The sequence below is a fragment of the Setaria viridis genome, chromosome 8, assembly GCF_005286985.2.
Source record: "Setaria viridis chromosome 8, Setaria_viridis_v4.0, whole genome shotgun sequence".
Lineage (NCBI taxonomy): Eukaryota > Viridiplantae > Streptophyta > Magnoliopsida > Poales > Poaceae > Setaria > Setaria viridis.
The window spans coordinates 27,811,824-27,831,263 of NC_048270.2; the positions used below are offsets into that span (position 1 = coordinate 27,811,824).

Sequence of the window (19,440 nt, forward strand, 5' to 3'; positions counted from 1 at the left end):
GCGGCCGTCATTCCATAAGGATTGAACCCATTTGTTGCCAACGCAACGCGTACATTACGGGCCTCTGGAGCTTTTGCAGGATAAATCGCATCAAAGCTTTTCGAGGCTTCAGCATCGGATGGGTGTACCAGCTTCTCAGAATTATATCGACGTCCGTTTTTTTGCCATGTCATCTGTTTCGCGGATTCTTCAGTCATGTAAAGCCGTTGGATCCTCGGTATGAAAGGAAGATACCGTAGAACCTTCACGGGAATTGCGAGCTGCTTTTTCTGACCATCACCAGAGTCTACCTCCAGAAACCTAGACGATTCGCACTTCACATAGTACTTTGCTTCCGCATACTCTTTCCTAAATAAGATGCATCCCTTCGAGCAAGCATGTATATGCTCGTATGGCATCTTAAGTGCACAAAGGAGTTTCTGTGCCTCATACATGCTCTTTGACAAGATGTGACCAACCGGGAGCAGGCTTCCAAAAACTGTCAACATAATATCAAACGCGTCTCGATTCAAACTAAACTGAGACTTCATAGCCATTAGGCGTGCAATGGCATCTAGTTGAGAAACCTTGGTATGGCCGTGAAGGGGTTGCTGAGCCGCAGACAACATTTCATAATAAGCCTTTGCGGTAGCCTCTGGCTCCTCCTCCCTATATGCTTCATCGAAGTGTGCTTCATGATAGTCATTTAACATGTCTCCCACCCCGGCATCATCATCATATTCCTCGATGCGTTGTCTCAAGACCTCCTCTCTCCCACGATCAGATTCACCATGGTAGATCCACCTGGTGTAGTCTGACGTAAAACCATTCTTCACAAGATGTTTGCCCATGTCTAGCTTGGTTTGCCGACGCATATTTCCACATTTGCTACACGGACACCAAGTCGATCTAGCTCCTTTGACACTTGCAAATGCCTGTTCCAAGAAAGCATCCGTCTTGTCAATCCATTCATTGGTCAACGTATTCTGACTAGTGCGACCCGTGTACATCCACTGACGATCCTCCATCCTCTAGCATATAAGCGAGTAATACAAAATTCACATTGCATATACACGTTCCTATATTGTCTATTATGTGAAGATAGGTCCTAATCCCACCCGAGGATGTGTAGGTGAGTTTCGTATCCATGGTCTACTCCGACCCGAGATAGAATTTCGGCAGCACCGCCGCTGTTTTCCAAATACACGTCCTTGATGGGAGATTGTGTATCCGAAGAATAACAGGGAGGTGCTGCCGAAACTCTATCTCGGATCGGAATAGACCATGGATACTAAACCCACCTACACATCCTCGGGCTGTCCAAAAAACGTGGACAATTCGTTATAGATATGCAAAGATCTGCATATTTCTAACCGTATCTCTTTCGAACAGGAGACGCCTAACTAGATTACGTGATATACGAACATCATACAGAAAGAGAGGTGTAGGATGCCTCACCTTGCTATCCTGCAAAGTGACGACTCGAGGATGGTAACGTAGGCTCTCCTGAAAAAAAGAACATACTACTGTCAAGTTAAAATTTCGAATGCACCTCCCCTGCACGGGGAGGTTTCCATAACCTGCATCAAATAAAATGGCTCAATGGCTGACAATCACATCTACAACAACACAATGGCACGATGGCCGACTCCACAACAAGCACTGATACTTAATGCAAACCACCAAGTGTCAAGTCAGTTATAAGCTTCCCTGAGATTTCATTTTCATGTATGCCACACAAAGATGGTGTATTAGAATAACTCCTTCAGACAATGCAGTTTAAGCATGATAATATTTCAAATACATCATTAGTTGTTGTTAGCACAAGTTAACAGCAAATTTCAGTTTAAGCAAGATAATATTTCAAGCATGATAATATTTCAAATATTCAAGTATTGCAGATAATATTCAGTTTAATCAACTCACCTTAGTGCCGGGGCCGGGGGCGGCGCGTCGGGGGCCGGGGCGCCGCCAGTGGGGCGGGCGGAGCGCGCTGGTGGCCGGGGGTCCGGGGCCGGCCAGGGCGGGCGCGGGGGCCGGCGGCGGGCGGCAGGGGGCCGGCCGAGGGCCGGCACAGGGGCCGGCGCGGGTCCGGTGGGCGGCGCGTGCGGCGCGTGTGGGTGTGTGCGTGTGCATGAGTTAGGGCGGAGGTGTGGGCCGGCTTAATGTCTAGGCTTTGCCGACTGCTAGATCGCGCGCACTCGGCAAAGGCCTTTTTTAATTTTTTTCGGAGTTTCCAGTCTTTGCCGAGTGCTAGATCAGGGGCACTCGGCAAAGGCCTTTTTTATTTTTTTTCGGATTTTGGAACGGGACCGTCGCTGGAAAGTGGACCCGCGGACATGTTTGCCGAGTGTCCTAGGGGTGACACTCGGCAAACCAATGCTTTGCCGAGTGCCTCATTGCGACACTCCGCAAATAAGTAGTTATATTCCATGTGCAAACCACTGTTTTAGTAATTAAAAGTCTGTAGACGAGGGAAAAAATATTTTAGTTTTGCCGAGTGTCCCATCAAAACACTCGGCAAACGTTGATCTTTGCCGAGTGTCGCATTTAACACTCGGCAAACCTTCTTCTTTGCCGAGTGTCGACGGGGGACACTCGGCAAACAACTAACGTCCGGCACACCCCCTAACGGACGCCGCACGTGACCATCACGTGCTTAAGGGTTGCCGAGTGTCTGTTGTTTGCCGAGTGTCCCTCGTGAGTTTGCCGAGTGTTTTTTTAACACTCGGCAAATAGTATTTTCGCCGAGTGTAAAATATTTGCCGAGTATTTTCACGAATACACTCGGCAAACACGGCCTTTGGCGAGTGCCCGAGATAATACACTCGGCGAACATTTTACACTCGGCAACTTTAGTGTTCCCGTAGCGAGTCTATGTGTCCTAAATTTCACCATCCGATTTCTAAATCTTGAGATAAATAAACTGACAAACACTCGTCCATTATATTACATGACCTTTATTCTTGTACGTGATTTGTTTGGTAGCAAAGGTATGAAGACTGATAACTGAGGGGTAAAAAGAGTGTTGGTTATTGCCGGCGTCACGTAATAACATCATCTCAATGTTTACACCCGGCCCGATGCCGAGCGTGAGGCCCCACTCGCAGCCAAACATGTCCGCTTCCTTCTGGGCAACATCTTGGCGGCGGCGGCGCCGTTGGATCTCGTCCAGAACAAAGATGATCGTCGCGCCGAGCATGTTGCCGTACTCGCACAGAACATGCCGGGACGCGGCTAGCTTCCCGGGTTCAGCGTGAGCGCGGCCTGGCAGCTGTCCAAGATCGCCCGGCCGACGGAATGCACCGCCCAGAAGAGGCCGTTCCATCCGCGGCCGCCGCCGGCGACGGCAAGGCCCGGCGGCGCAATCGTGTCCAACAGGCACCGCTCGATGTTGTCGCGGACCAGCGTTGGCGTATTGGCGGATATGCCGATGTCATAGCAAGCGTTCCCGAGCGGCATAAACAAGGTGCGCTCTGTCCCCGGCAACGTCGCCTGCGCGGTGGACGCCATGTAGAAGATGCGGCGCTCCACCGGGTCCGTAGGGCCGGCGCCGACGATGACGGCGCCGGCCGGCACCGTCGCCGAATAGCGCCGCAGCGACGAGGGCCTCGGGGTTGGCCTCCACGGGGGCCCGGAAGGATAGCATCGTGCTGACCTCGCTGACGGCCACGAGCACGTGCGCGCCGCGGTTGTTCTCGACCAGGTCCCTGGCGACGCGGAGCGCGCTGCAGCCGCCGAAGCAGCCGTGGAGGTAGAGCAGCGTGCGCTGCACGGTCGGGCGCAGGCTGAGGAGCTCGGCGAGGCGGAGGTCGGCGCCTGGCGAGCTGGCGCCGGAGTTGGTGCTCACCACGAGGTGGGTGGTGTTGGTGGCCGGGCGGCCCCATTCCGCGATCGCCCTCGCCGCCGCGGACGCGGCGAGCTCCGGCACGGCGTCCGCAGCGATGGCCAGCCGTGCGTTGAGCGACGGCAGGGCGTGGTCCAGGAACTCCGGCCGGCCGGTGAGGGTCTCCTCGGTGTAGTGAAAATGACGCTTCTTGACACCAGATTTGTCACCTGCACGCACATAAAGACAGGATCGATATGATGCAAAACTAGAGAAGTCCTATATATGGATTAATTGATAAATTTTAGTTGTAGTTAGTACAAATTCTCTTCATTTTGTTCTTGAGCGTGGTGAGGCGGTCGCTCTTGGTGACGCGTACTAAGTACGAGTCGGGGACTCGGGGTACTCGTTCTCGAGGTAGACAGTTCGCCGGGTTGGCCCGTGCCGATGCCTAGCACTCACTCGTGGAGAACTCACTTTTAGTCCTTGGTAGGAAGCAAATCTCCCGAAAAACCATCTGGGATAAAGCAATAGAGATAAAAAGGGAAGTCTTTAATCTCAAGTCACTCAATCAGGATTAAAGACACCATTTTAAACCAACCGGGACTAAAGGGGCTGTCACGCCAGGCGCGGGACAGGCTTCTTTAGTTCCGGTTGGTTTTTCCAGCCGGGATTAAAGTGCATCCGCAAAATTTCAGGCATGCGCCATGCGCCATATGGCGCCTGTAATTTCAGGCATCACGTACCCCTTTAGTTAACTTTTAGTAGTTAAGAGTTTTTTATAATGAAATCAAACTAGTATTTAAACGAATCAAACTAGTATATACAATTACTATATGTACAATTCTTAGTATATGTACAATTCCTAGTATATACAATTCCTAGGATCTTTGTGGTGGAATACCTCGGATTAACTTAGCTAAAGCACGGTTAAGTCGCCTAACATGCGAATCTCATGCTTTAATCAAGTTAACTCGACGATCCGTCAGATTTCATCCGATAAAATCACTTAGACAGGACCGAGTTGGCATAGCTCACACGAAGATGAGTGGTTCCAGAGAATACAATGGATCAAATAATTAGTCCAATGATTTATTACACACTGGCTCGAAAATCAGAGTTTTACAAGGTTCAAAAGCAGCGGAAAGATAAAATAGCGGAAGCTAGCGCCGGGGGTCGGATGTCCCTGATGAGGCCGATCAGGACATCAATGATCCCGCTCCTCGCCGTCCGAGGAGGGATTCCACTCGACCGTCCACCCAGGAGGAAGCTGGGGCGGCCAAGTGCCAACAGCAGCACACTCGGAAGCTTCAACTTCACCTGAAAAGAGATGCCGCAATAAGGCTAAGCTTCTAAGCTCAGCAAGACTTAACCGACCGGTGGGGAACTACTCCATCACTTCTAGACATGCAAGGCTCTTTGGCTTAGGAGTTTTGTTTGCCAAAAGCAACTATAGTAGGTCCTTACTTTCAATGTTTTAGCTCCGGTTCTAAGTTCATTAACCAGCCTACTTTTGCAACTTATGCTAAGCAACACAGATCCAACATTATGTGTATATAGCTCAACAAGCTCATATCATCATCATGTTCCATCTTGACTCAGTGTAGCATAGCGATCAAGCAGTCTCAAACTGTGAGAGGCAGACAAATCGATTCGAGTTCCTTAACCATGCATGGCGAACCTAACCTCACGACATCCGCGCACCACCGAGGGTCGCTTCCTGTGTCGGCCGTCCCCATCAATCCCCTAACCCATGTCGGGCTCACCTCTCTTGGTGCAAGGTTGCACAGACCCGGCCTCTGCCGTTCCGTGACCACACTTGCCACCACATGCGGCCGCAGGGGAAACTCTGTTCCAGAGACAAGGGATCGAACCGCTCACGTCCAGGTTCAATCAGGTACTAGGCTTCCCCATCCCATACTGGGTATGAGATTAGTACTTCCAAATACTTGATCACGAACACCAACACTTTCCGACCTTAAGCAACTTCTTATAGACAGATAGGGCGATCCACCGTCCACCAAAGAGTTTACCAGGCCCTGCCCCGTCCACCGTCCTTATAGTTGTAACCAGAAGGAGAACAACCAACTCCTATAACTCACGAGTGACAGGAAATCACTCGACTTTTACCGAGCCCTATTAAGCATTGCAACTACTCGGACTCATCAGGCTAGTGTTCAGATTAAGGGAACTAAGTCATGCATCTATGGTTTCTGAAGGACCGAAAGGGCGACCAGAGGGGGGGTGAATGGGAGCCTATAAAAATTCTCAACGAGAACAAGGCCTATGTCCCAAATGCAACCTCACACCACACCGCGCGTTTTATCATCAAGATGACGCAAGTCAACTCGTGACAAGCTCACCCTAGGAACGATAAGAAACGCTCAAATCATAGCGGAAACATAGCATGAATTGATTCTATCAAATTTGCACAAATGAGGCAAAGCAAAGATACTACTACCCACTTACTAATCTAGGCATCAAAGGATGAGTAATAAACTACGCATGATTAGTAAGATAAAAAACAAGTAGCTAAATAAGGGGACACAGATTAATTTAGCTAAGTGAAGGAATTAATAGAGAGCTAATTATTGCAAGGAATTAACAAAAAAACAAAAGGAATTAGCTCACTGGTTTGCACGACTAGCTACACTTGGACTTGTGCTATTGGGCTGCGTGCACCTGTTGTTCATTTTCTTGAAGGCCTGGTCCTGCGATGACTTGTTGATGTGGGCCGTTGGTCACTTACTTGCTCCTGAGCCTGCTAGCTTACCTGCAGCTGCTCGCCGATGGGCTTCAGGCCAGCTGATGGGCGGCCTGCTGTCGCTAGCACTGTTGGGCCGCAAATGCTCCACTACTGCCTGGGCCGCGTCGCGCACTGCCGGGCTGCTGCGTCTACTGCATCGGGCCAGCCTGGCAGCGAGTGTAGCGCTGCTTCCTTGCAATCCGTCACCTGCGCACACGAACAGAAGGAACGAAGAACAGAAAAATAACGCACGCAAGAACAGCAAGGAACAAAGAAGAACACGCTCCCCTTCAAATCACAAGAACTCCTTCGATATTCCGCGGATCAAGATGAAACTTGAGACAAGGATGCAATACCCCTTGGGCAAATAGATCCATGAGACAAATCTTAAAAAAGCTCAAGCATTCATCACCAATTTCGGAGAAAACCGAAACCCTAACTCAAGAACACGATTTGGGAAAATTCAAAATTCAAGCCGGATTCGTGAGGGATTTGAAGGAGGATCATATCAAAGGTGCTTCCTAAGGTCCTAGCAACATTTTCCTTCAACCAATCTCACGAGATTCGAGCTCAAACACGAAGAACAATAAATCCCCAAAAATAGCTCCGAAAATAGCGAAATAGAAAAACGCTCGGGAATCAAAGATTTAACACGATTTGAGACAACAAACAAAGCTATATCACGAGAACATCTTCTATACAAGATGAGGACTAGCCTCCTCCCTTCATCCACCCACTAAAGATGAAGAAATCAAGAGAAAAGAGTAATCACTCTCTAATCTCCCTCTCTCCTCTCACTTAAGCACATGACTAGCCTCTAAGCCAAAAGATAATGAGTTGATAAGCCAAGAGGTACTGAAATAACCAGCCCCCCATCCCTATTTATAGTCCAGGACGAAAGACTACACTACCCCTACAGCTATAACTAAGATAACTACCCACGCAGGGGCATTTTGGTCCAAGTTTTTATCCGCGCATCGGACGGACACGCCGCCTTCACGACTTTGCTTCGCCTCGACGCAAGCTTCGCGATGACGCCACGTGCCCTCCTTCTCGAAGCTCCGGCCGCACCGGACTCGTCCCCGGTTTTGAGGCCCAAACCGGGAAACCTGCCTGCGCGGTGGTTTTGAGGCCCAAACCACCCAATTCGTCCATTGATGCGTGTCCGGCCTCCGCCAAGCCTCCCGCTTGACTCAAACCGACGTCATCTCCAACCTGTCATGCCCTCTCGCCATTCCGTGCACCATGTGGATCGCCGTGACTTCGCCCGGACTCCTCGGGTCCATCGGTCCAAGCCTACTCACGTTCATCCTTCACCGCCCTTGGTCCATCGGCATGAACCTTTCGCTTGACCTTCACCGCACGCCGTCGACCGTCACGTCGCATCCTACACCTGCACATCACAAGCCAAGAGAAACATCAAACTAACACAACGTTGTCAATCACTCATCATCCAAGGGTGACCACCATTGGTCCTCAGTTTCAAACAACTCCTATAACGTAAATGCACATACATACGAAGGAAGGCCTGTGCAAGTTTAGAAAGTTGGGTTCATGCTCCGGGGCTTGCCTTCGAGCGGGGTGGAAGCAAACTGGTCCTCTTCGGGTTCTGCTTCAGCTCCTGCGGTGGGCGGCTCAGCTTCTGCTCCGTCTTATGGCGCCGGATGTAGCTCGTATGTGCCGTCGGCGAGTTTTAGCTCTACACGAAAGTGCAAATGCAGGGGTTAAACATTTAGATGGTTATTTCAACAACACTTGCACGTTTTAGCTCAGACACTTGTAGCAAAGCTACAGTAAAAGTGGGGAAGTCCAACTTCAGTTGATGGAGAACAGGACAAAAGGGTCGGATTGGGAGAAACTTATGATCTGACCCTTAGACCTGAGGAATAACTATATCCAAGGTCCTCAGACTTAACACAGAGAAGTCCCCAAAATTTTACACAGATACCCTCGGGTCAAACAAAAAAGATACAGTTGAACCCTCGGGCAAGGCAGATAAGGGTCGGCGAAACAGACAGGGTCGGGCAAGACGGAAAAAGGGGGTCGGGTGAACCGGGAAGGGGTCAGTAGCCTACCTTTAGGCCTACTGGTGAAGTCTTGGGGTCAGGAAGGAACAGACTTAGGCGGAAGGACTAAGGCGCTAAGGCTTGGATGGCGGCGAGGTTTGATGGTGCTCCAGTGGCGGCGGTGCTTCTTGTGGACAACAAGCAAGCTCTAGCACCGTGTGGAGGAAAACAGGCGGCTGGTGGGTTGGGAGAAGTGGGTTTGAGCAGAGAGGGGAACTTCCTCAAGAGCTTAAGCGGCAGTGCTCAAGTGCGAGCAGAGTAAGGTGCGGCGAGGCAGCGATGGCGAAGGAAAATCCGGTAGGGGCTCTGGTACTCCCTTTTATAGTTGCGCGGAAGAGAAAGAGTTCAGGCAGTGCGAAGATCGGGTTGAAAAGGATGGAGTGCTCTGCCTTGGCGGCGATTGGGCGGCGCCTCCATTGGCCGGTCAAAGCGGAGGTTCGGGGATAGGGCCTTTGGTCATAGGGCACTGGAGACAAAGCCAGCGTAGGCGCGGTTTTGCCGGGATTAAAAGTTGGCGAGGGCGAGCATGGTCTGGTCGCGTCAAGCGGCGGCACGAGCGAGTGAAGAACAGTGGCTTGCCGGGGCACGTTACTGGCGAGGCGGAAAAGGGAGTTGTCTCTGCTGGAACCGTGGTTGGCGAGGGCGGTATCGTCGTGGAGCGCGCGCGTGGGCGGCGTGACTGTGGGGAAGACAGAAAAGCCGGAAGGCATCGGGGCGCGCGGCCGGGGATTTTGGGCGAGGTGATGGGTGCAGGATGCGAGGCGGCCTGGTGCGGCCGCGGCAAATCCTCTATCGCGGCAACGACAGGGTGCCTTGGAGTGGTTAGCGAGGGTGCGAGCGAGACAAGGCGAGGCAGAGAAGACTGCAGGGGCTTCCGCGCGTGATTGGGAAGGAGGCACGCTGATCTATCTTGTCGCGGCCGGCGACTGGGCGAGGTGGCACGCGTCGGGGAGGTTGAGCCACGCGGCGGAGAAGCTCTGAAGCGGGGCGCACGCTGGCTCTGGCGTGTCTGACTCGAGAGATCCGTGGGATCTGGTTTTGGGTCCACCATCCAGTCTCTGGCTCTCCCACAGCTCTAAGATTTTGGAGGAGCACTGGTTTCGGGACTTAGAGAAGAGTTGTTGTTTGCTGGGTTAGTGCGATTTTTGGGTTTTCAGGGGTCAGGCTGATGGAGACTGTAGATTTGGGATTTTTCTTGAGATCAACTTGGCTAATTTAACCAAGGTCGTTACAATCTTCCCGTCGAGGTGTTGCTTGGTGCATCTTAATTTCATTCATCGTAATGAAATTCTCCTTGTGGATTTGTCACCTCGTCCACAAGGAATCCTACGAGACCTTCACATATTGCCCCTATTTTTTTTCTTCTCCAAGATGCTATGTTGAATATTACGCATCTGTAATTTGGCAATATGTGAATAGTTATTACATGAACAATTAAATATAAGGAGCAAGAAAACAATTAACTATTAATAGTTTTATTTTACGTACTTTTTTTCCATGCTCTGTCAACCTGGCCTTGTGTGACAAAAAATTGTGCATGTTCTCACAGACGTAGTAGCCACATAGATTATTCCCGGGTTATTATCTTAAGCACTTCAGTGGGGAAACAAACAAGTTATGAAATATTCATGATATAGAATGTAGAAAATATGCAAACTTCATACGTACCGGGAAGTCTGTGTTCCATGTAAGTTTTTCTTGGAATGCACCTTTATCTTTCTTGAGGAATTGTCTCCATGCGCTACGGATTAAAATAATGAATGATACAGTGTTAGGTGAAAATTTAGGAAACAAACTTTTCCATTGAGATAAAGGTCCAGAATTATTACAAGTTTAGTATGTCTTGAATCTCTTGGTACTCTACCGGTGGTTTCCTCAAGAAATCGAGGACAGGGACGTGGCTTCTATCAGGCTCAATTATTATGAGGATCTAGTGGAAACTACGTACGTAAATGTTCTTATATATTAGATCTAACTAATATTAATCAGGTAAGGAAAAGAAAACAAAAATAGATGGTATACAAACACTTACTTGAAGTTGTATGGAAGTAGTATGTAACTCTTGTAAGCTTGTTTGTCCAGGAAATTGAATACTTCCATCAATGTTCTCTCAAGAAAATCCCGTATCTGGTCTTGTTAAACTAGGGATGGATCCATGAAGCCAACATGGAAGTATCCTTCTCGTCGGTACTTCTGAATTAGCATCCTACATAAAATGGAAGACGAAGTTAGTAGGGCGACGCACACAGAAAAAATAATAATATGATCCAAAATTTACATATAGATAAACGGATACTTACAGAGCCCAGGCGATGATGAGAGAGACATCTAGGGCATCATGATGGTACACTTCGTATATTGAATTCCAGCCAGAGGCATTTCTCACTTTCGTCGAAAAAATCTGTCGGTTTTACCTTATGGCCGAACATCACCATCTGGTCGGCGGACGTCTTCATGTACCATTCATGGAATTCATACATCTTTGTTGATAGCTTCCCTACCAACTCAAGCCTTACTAGAGACTTTCCTAGCTCAAAGGTCCATTTCAGTTGAATTGGCTGTGTAGCTGGCAGGTCATCTTGCCCTAGACATGCATCAAGTCTTGTACCTGAATCTTCCATGAATTTCAATACTTGTTCTTGTCGATCCAAGGGCATTGCTGCTATCCTTTTAGCATCATTTTATGGTAGATGCCCGAGGCGGGGGACAACACTACTTGAAGATGACTTTTCTTTCCTTTTTTTTCCTCTGATCATCTTCTTGACTGATTCTGACATCTTAATAAAAAAATATATTTTATTTGGATTTACTGGCTGTGGCTCCATCTTCCTTGCTTTTTTTTCATCAACCCTTTTCCTGAACAACTCCTTGTATACTGCTTCGATTTCGGACCAGCATTCCTTGTGAGTCATTGCCTCCTAGCATTCCTCAGGAGACACTTCAGGCTCCTTTGTTTTCTTCTTTCTCTGTGTTGGCTTGGGAGGCGGTGGTCGTGACTTCTTAAATGGTGCTGCAGGTTTCTTGCTTGGGGCTGCTCTTAGTCCTGGTGTCGGTGATCGGGGAGGGGTGTTGTTTTCGTCGTTGTTGCCAGGATGTGGTGGAGATGGAGACCTTGATCGAGCAGGAAGCGACGGTCCCGGTGGTGATGGTCCTGGAGTAGGCCGTGGTGGAGAAGTCGGTCTTGACCTTTGAGGAGATGATTGCAGCTGGGGTTCTGCGAGGAGCGGTGATGCCTCCGTGCTGAAGATGATGATGTAGTGTTTGCGCCATAGAATTATGCCTGCTTGAAGCGCATCTCCTAGGGTCCTTCCCCTATCGCCTCCCGAGAGCTCAAGCTCTAGGCCTTCATATTGGCTATCAGCGAGCTGCTCTACGCCGACGCTGGTGTAGCCAGGTGGAATCTCTATGCCATGGCTTATCTGTCCTACCAGGATTTGTAAGGCACTACCGTATACCACTTATACATATAGCAGAAATAAAGATGTTATTAAACTCCAATCCTGAGGCGTGGATCGATGGATTGAGAAGATTGCATAAATATTATGTATAAGACTATACCTTAATGGTCAAGTTGCCGACCGGTATATGCAGCTCACATGAGGTGCGTTGCCTGATGACATCCACAGCGAACCATTGCTCGTCCACGTATAATCTTGGCGTCTGCTCCTCGGGGACCCCTGTGGAAGCACAGCTGCTCCTGAGGCGTTGAGAAGGGCTGATGACATTTGGATCCGGTAGTGCTCCAAACTGCCACGGCCACTCAATGATTGATTTCCTCCAGCATTCTTACTTCTTGTGAATGCACTTTGGATTCTAACATGCGTCGCCAGCTCTCCTCTTGTTGTTCCTTTCTTCGCTTGTGGCCTCTGTACAAGTCGATGTCACCTCGGAAAGCGTACTTTCACGGAACGACCCCGTACCCTCGGCAACGTCCTGGGTGCTTAGGATTCGCAAGGACCAATTTGAGCTCATCGTTCTCTCGATCCACCTTGAACCTCCTAGCCTTAGCATCTTCAATGTTCTTGATAAGCCTTTTGGCCTTCTGACGTATTGTCTCATTAAAGACTAGTGTCCCGCCCTCTTGGCTCAGGTTGCCTCCATGAGCGTAATACAAATTTTTCGATCGATCGGGCTAGTCAGGAGTTGCTGGTATGATATCCTGATCGATCAAGCCTTGTTCCATATTGCACCATCTGGGAACTGCAATGCTGCAACCATCTCGCCCTAGAAGATGATAATACTCCTTCTTGCTAGCATTTGCAATGTTGACCTTACTCGCACCATTTTCACTTGTCTTGTATTCGACAAATGACTCCCACTGGTCCCTCAACTTTGGCCACTCATCAAAATTTGGAGCTCAACCCTTCTTGATGAAGGTGGCATCCAGTATCTTCTTGAATGTCTGGAATTGGGTGACCATCTTCTTCAGCGTCCACGCTTTCACATTATCTTCAGCATATCCTTTAGAAAATGTGACGTGTTTTTTCACATCCAACCACTGCATATTCTTTTGTGTATCCGGAAGCGCATATGGATCATTTCCTTTGCCCTTCCATTTCCTGATGCTGATAGGCACGTTGTCCCTTACGATTTCTTGCCACATGTTCGGGAGCAACCGGCTTGCCCTTTTTTGTGATTTCCGTGATGATAAGCCTTCCCTCCATCACATTTGTACAACCTCAGGGCTTCTGACGGTTCCTTGATCCAGAGGGTTAACAGTTCAAGATTAGTTAATTAGTACATAGTGATAACGAATAAGACATTATAGATGGGGCAAAACAATGGAAATGATATATACCTCGCCGGAACCTTCCGTCACGGCAAGGTTTTGCTCGGGCTCGGGTTCTTCATTGACATCGCCAGACATGTTGAGGAATATGTCCGCCTGGCTACCGTCTTCATCGATGTACGTTACGGGCAGGTTGGAGCCACTACCACCAGCAATAATCTGCTCCATTATATACCTTACGATCTCGTCGTCTACCTTCTCAACTACTTTAAACACACATGAAATCATAGATACATGTATGTTAAGGTATATACATTAAATCATAGAACAACCATGAAAAAAACTGATTGAAATGTACACATGAAACCATACACGAAATGAAACTTACATGAAAACTTACAAGAAATTTACATGAATGTCTTGAATGAAACTTATATGAAAACTTACAAGAAAGTTACATGAAAGTCTTGAATGAAACTTACACGAAATTTGAAGTGTTTCAACAAATTTCTATAAAATTTCTACCAAATTTCTACTAATTCCTACTAATTTTAAGCATTTCTACCAAATTTGAAGTGTTTCTACAAATTCCTAATAATTTCTACTAATTTCTAAGAATATCTACCAAATTTCTACTAATTTCTAAGCATTTCTACCAAATTTCTACTAATTTCTAAGAATTTCTACAACTTCCTACTAATTTCTACTAATTTTCAAAGCATTTGTACTAAATCATAGTAATGTACTAAAAATTATACTAAATGTATACATAATTATACTAAGCATTTATACTAAATAAGTCTAAACATTTCTACAAATTTCTACTAATTTTTGAAACATTATACTAAAACATAGTAATTTCTTAAAATTATACAAAATGTATACAGACTTATACTAAGCATTTGAAGTAAATTATATTGATTTTATACTAATCTTAGTAATTTCCTACTGATTTTGTACTGATTTTCTACTTATCATAGTAATTTCCTATTGATTTTCTACTAATTTCTACTAATCAAAGTAATTTCCTAACAATTTTTCTAACTAAAAATAAAAAAAGGGGTCCTTGCATCAGCAAGGGCCCCGACCGGGAGAGGGCGCGCCGCGCGCGGCGACCATACCGAGTCCGGCGGGTGTTGGGGTGGGGCGGCAGGCGGACGACGGCCAGGGCGGGTGACGGTGGAGTGGCGGAGTCCGGTAGCGGCAATGCTGGGCGGGCATGGCGAACGGCGGATGGCGAACGACAGATGGCAGCGGACAGCGGACGGCCGGGGCGTAGGCGGACGGGGCGGCCAGGGTGGGTGACGGAGGCGGCCGGCGACAGAGACGGTGGGCGACGACGGCACCGGGGCGACGGAGATGGAGGCGGTGGGCGGTGGCGAGGCGGCGTCACGGATAGCCGGGGTGGCGGCTCCCGGGGCGGCAGGCGACGAGGAGCACGTCAGCCGGCAACGGGCGGTGACGGAGGCGGACGGGTGCGGAATTTTTGAGATGACGGTCAAATTTTGCCAAGTGTTGAACAGGGAAAGGGGGAGAAGACGACTATTGCTTTTAACCACCCCCCTAGTCCCGGGTGCAAATTGCAACCGGTAAAAAAGGGTGCATTGCGCGCGGGAGGCGAAAAGCACCCTTTTGTCCCGGTTGCAAATTGCAACCGGGACTAAAGTGGGGGCCTCTAGTATGGGTTGCAATTTTTAACCGGGACAAAGGCCCTTTTTTGATTTTTTGTCTCCTGCATGTTTTTTGCAAATAGATTTTATATATGTTTTCACTGGATTTTAGGTGGGAAAAAATAAGAACTTTACATTTTTCGAACATGCAAAAATATATTAAATTAGCAAGTATATTTACAATAAGTTTGAATGAGTCATTAATTCTATACTAGTTCTTTTAGTCTCTAAAATAATTATTTTACTGCATCACTATCATGAAGAAACTATTCAATTAAATAGTTTCAACACACAAAAAATTCAATTGATGTATGTGGTTAACATTGTTCATATTGATCGAATAAATCTTCACCTCAACTAATTTAAACACACATGAAATCATACATACGTTAAATTAAAAATTGTATCAAGTAGTACATGAAATCATAGAACTTTACAATGTAACCTTAAATAAAGGTGAAGCGTATTTAGTGCATTACAATGTAACGTTAAAAAACTTCTTCACGAAAGTTCCTTTGTCATGGTTGCGGCGTAAGTACGGAGCCTCTTCTTTGGCTAGCGTGATGGTTGGGTCAACTTCAATAGCAAATGGAGGCATGCCATCAAACTAATCATAATCATCTAATTGGTCTGTTTTGTCCTCGACTCCCACAATTTTTCTTTTACCTGGAAGAACTATGTGGTGTTTTGGCTCCCATGGCTCTTGTGAATTTTTCTTTGGTTTGTTAGACATGTCCTTCACATAGAAAACCTGATCCACATCATCGGTAAGGACGAATAGTTCATCATAGAAAACTTGATGCACATGTCCTTCCCATAAGGTGTTGATACAACCAAGAGGGAAAAGTATCCATGTGATGACATATAATCCAGGTATTGGATTTCATCGGGTGTTCGGAAAATAGAATCTGCTTGTGTTGCACGATATACGAAGCCACAAAGGATTATTGTTGCAGAAATACTAGATCGAGAATAGTAATCTCTTTTACTAGGTGAACCAGGAGGTGCGTCATAATATTGAAATACCACATCACCTTCGTGGGAACTCTCTTCTTGGGAGGCTACCCCTCAACATCACCAGGATCATCTCGCCTGATCTTATACCGCAGTGCTCCGCACATAGGACAAGCATCCAATTTCTCGTATTCATCACCACAATAGAGGATACAGTCATTAGGGCATGCGTGTATCTTCTGAACCTCCAATCCCAGAGGGCAAACAATGTGTTTAGCTTCACTATTCTTGGGAAGAATATTCTTGACAATTTTCAACATCCCTTAAAATGCCTTATCAGAGACACCATTTTTGGCCATCCATTGCATAAATTCTAGTGTGGTACCCAGTTTTTTATGGCCCTTCTTGCAATCTGGGTACAACAATTTTTTGTGATCATCTATCATGTGTTGCAACTTTTCTGCTTCCTTCTCAGTTTTGCAATCTCTGTGTGCATCCCGTAGCACCTGACCAAGATCATCAGTAGGGCTGTCTTCAAAAAACTCATCTTCATCAGTCTCGCCCATTGTAGTATCTACAAAAACTCATCTTCATCGAGTGATTGGCCCAACTGGATGAGCAACTGTAGGCGCCTGAGGTGGAGGAGCAACTGGAGGCGCCTGAGGTGCTGCTGGTGTAGATGTACTCGTGGTGTCCTCATCATCCTCCCCTTCTTGAACTGAAGTCGTCCTCGACGGCAACTCCTCATCTTCGCCCACATACGGTTTCAAATCTGCAACATTAAAACTCGTGGAAACACCAAACTCCGCAGGCAGGTCAAGGATATAAGCATTATCATTAATCTTGGTTAGCACTTTAAAAGGACCAGTAGCACGTGGCATCAATTTAGAACGACGTAAGGTAGGAAAACGATCCTTCCTCAAATGCAACCAAACCAGATCACCCGGTGCAAAAGTAACATGTTTTCTCCCTTTACTACCCACAACCTGATATTTAGCATTAGCAGCAGCAATGTTTTGTTGAGTTTGCTCATGCAAGCTAATCATTTGATCAACATGTGCAGCGGCATCTAGGTGTGGGGTGTCCTCGGCATCAAGTGCAAACAAATCAATAGGCGCCCGAGGAATATAACCATAAACAACTTGAAAAGGACACATCTTTGTAGAAGAATGCGTTGCATGATTATAAGCAAACTCAACATGAGGCAAGCAATCTTCCCAACGTTTCAAGTGTTTATCTAAAACAGCCCTAAGCATAGTGGACAAGGTTCGATTAACCACCTCAGTTTGTCCATCAGTCTGAGGGTGACAAGTGGTGCTAAACAGCAATTTAGTTCCCATTTTATTCCACAGTGATCTCCAAAAATGACTAAGAAACTTAGCATCACGATCAGAGACTATTGTATTTGGAATACCATGCAAACGAATAATCTCGCGAAAGAACAATTCAGCAACATTGCTAGCATCATCAGTCTTATGACAAGGTATAAAATGAGCCATTTTGGAGAAACGATCAACAACCACAAAAATACTGTCCCTCCCCTTCTTAGTTCTAGGCAATCCCAAAACAAAGTCCATAGAAATATCAAGCCAAGGGGAAGTAGGAACAGGCAAAGGCATGTACAAACCATGGTTGTTCAATCGGGACTTAGCTTGCTGGCAAGTAGTGCAGCGTGCAACAAGGCGCTCAACATCAGCGCGCATCCGGGGCCAAAAGAAGTGGGCAGCCAGCACTTCACGCGTCTTGTAGACGCCAAAGTGCCCCATGAGACCGCCTCCATGCGCTTCCTGTAACAACAAACGACGAACCGAGCTAGCTGGAACACACAGCTTGTTAGCGCGAAACAGGAACCCGTCCTGTATGTGAAATTTGCCCCATGGTTTGCCATGAATACAGTGGGCGAAAGCATCTTTAAAATCAGCATCATGCACATATTGATCCTTCACAGTTTGCAAGCCAAAGATTTTAAAATCTAACTGTGACAGCATGGTATAGCGACGAGACAAAGCATCAGCAATGACATTTTCCTTCCCGCTCTTGTGTTTAATAATGTAAGGGAAAGACTCAATGAATTCTACCCATTTAGCATGACGACGGTTCAGGTTTGTTTGGGTACGAATATGTTTTAAAGCCTCATGATCAGAATGAATTATAAACTCGCGATGCCAAAGGTAGTGCTGCCAAGTATGCAAAGTGCGCACTAAAGCATAAAGCTCCTTATCATAAGTAGAATAATTCAAGCTAGCACCACTTAATTTCTCGCTAAAGTAAGCAACCGGTTTTCCTTCTTGTAACAAAACAGCACCTAGCCCAATACCGCTAGCATCGCATTCAAGCTCAAACACTTTAGTAAAATCAGGCAACTGCAAAAGAGGAGCATTGGTTAACTTATCTTTCAAGGTGCTGAACGCAACCTCTTGCGAATCACTCCAAGCAAAGGGAACATCCTTCTTTGTAAGCTCATGTAGAGGCGCTGCAATGGAGCTAAAATCACGAACAAACCGGCGGTAGAAACCTGCAAGGCCAAGAAAGCTTCGAATTGTGTGACCGTCATCGGTGTAGGCCACTCCCGAATGGCATCAATCTTGCTGCTATCCACCTCAATGCCCTGTGGAGTAACAACATAGCCAAGAAACGAGACACGTTGTGTGCAAAACATGCATTTTTCGAGGTTAGCAAATAAATGGGCCGCACGCAATGCATCAAAAACAGCACGCAAATGTTCTAAATGCTCTTCCATAGACTTGCTATAAATGAGGATATCATCAAAATAGACAACTACAAACAATCCTATGAAGGGCCTCAGAACTTCATTCATCAAACGCATAAATGTGCTGGGAGCATTTGTCAAACCAAACGGCATAACCAACCATTCATATAACCCAAATTTCGTTTTAAAAGCCGTTTTCCATTCATCACCTAATTTCATGCGAATCTGATGGTAGCCACTACGCAAATCAATCTTAGTGAAAATAATGGCACCACTAAGCTCATCTAGCATATCATCAAGGCGTGGTATAGGGTATCGGTAGCGAATGGTAATGTTATTAATAGCACGACAGTCTACACACATACGCCATGAGTCATCTTTCTTTGGAACAAGTAACACAGGAACGGAGCAAGGGCTAAGAGACTCACGAATATAACCCTTGTCAAGCAACGCCTGTACCTGGCGCTGGATTTCCTTCGTCTCATCCGGATTTGTACGGTACGGTGCGCGGTTCGGAAGCTGTGCGCCGGGAATGAGGTCGATCTGGTGCTCAATGCCACGAAGTGGTGGAAGTCCCGGTGGCAAATCTTTTGGAAAGACATCAGCGTACTCCTGCAAAATGTTAGCAACCGCAGGGGGAATATCCAAAGATGGTGCATCATCAAGTGAAACGAGCACACTAGAGCATATAAGGGCATAGCATGGCAAAGGAGCATCGCGTAACTCATCAAAATCAGCACGTGTGGCAAGCAAAACAGGA

General features: G+C 47.1%; 1 pseudogene; it reads right to left on the bottom strand.

The window, feature by feature from the left end:
• Positions 1 to 2,923: 2,923 nt before the first annotated feature.
• On the bottom strand, positions 2,924 to 7,415 carry LOC117834438 (bisdemethoxycurcumin synthase-like; annotated as a pseudogene).
• Positions 7,416 to 19,440: the final 12,025 nt, after the last annotated feature.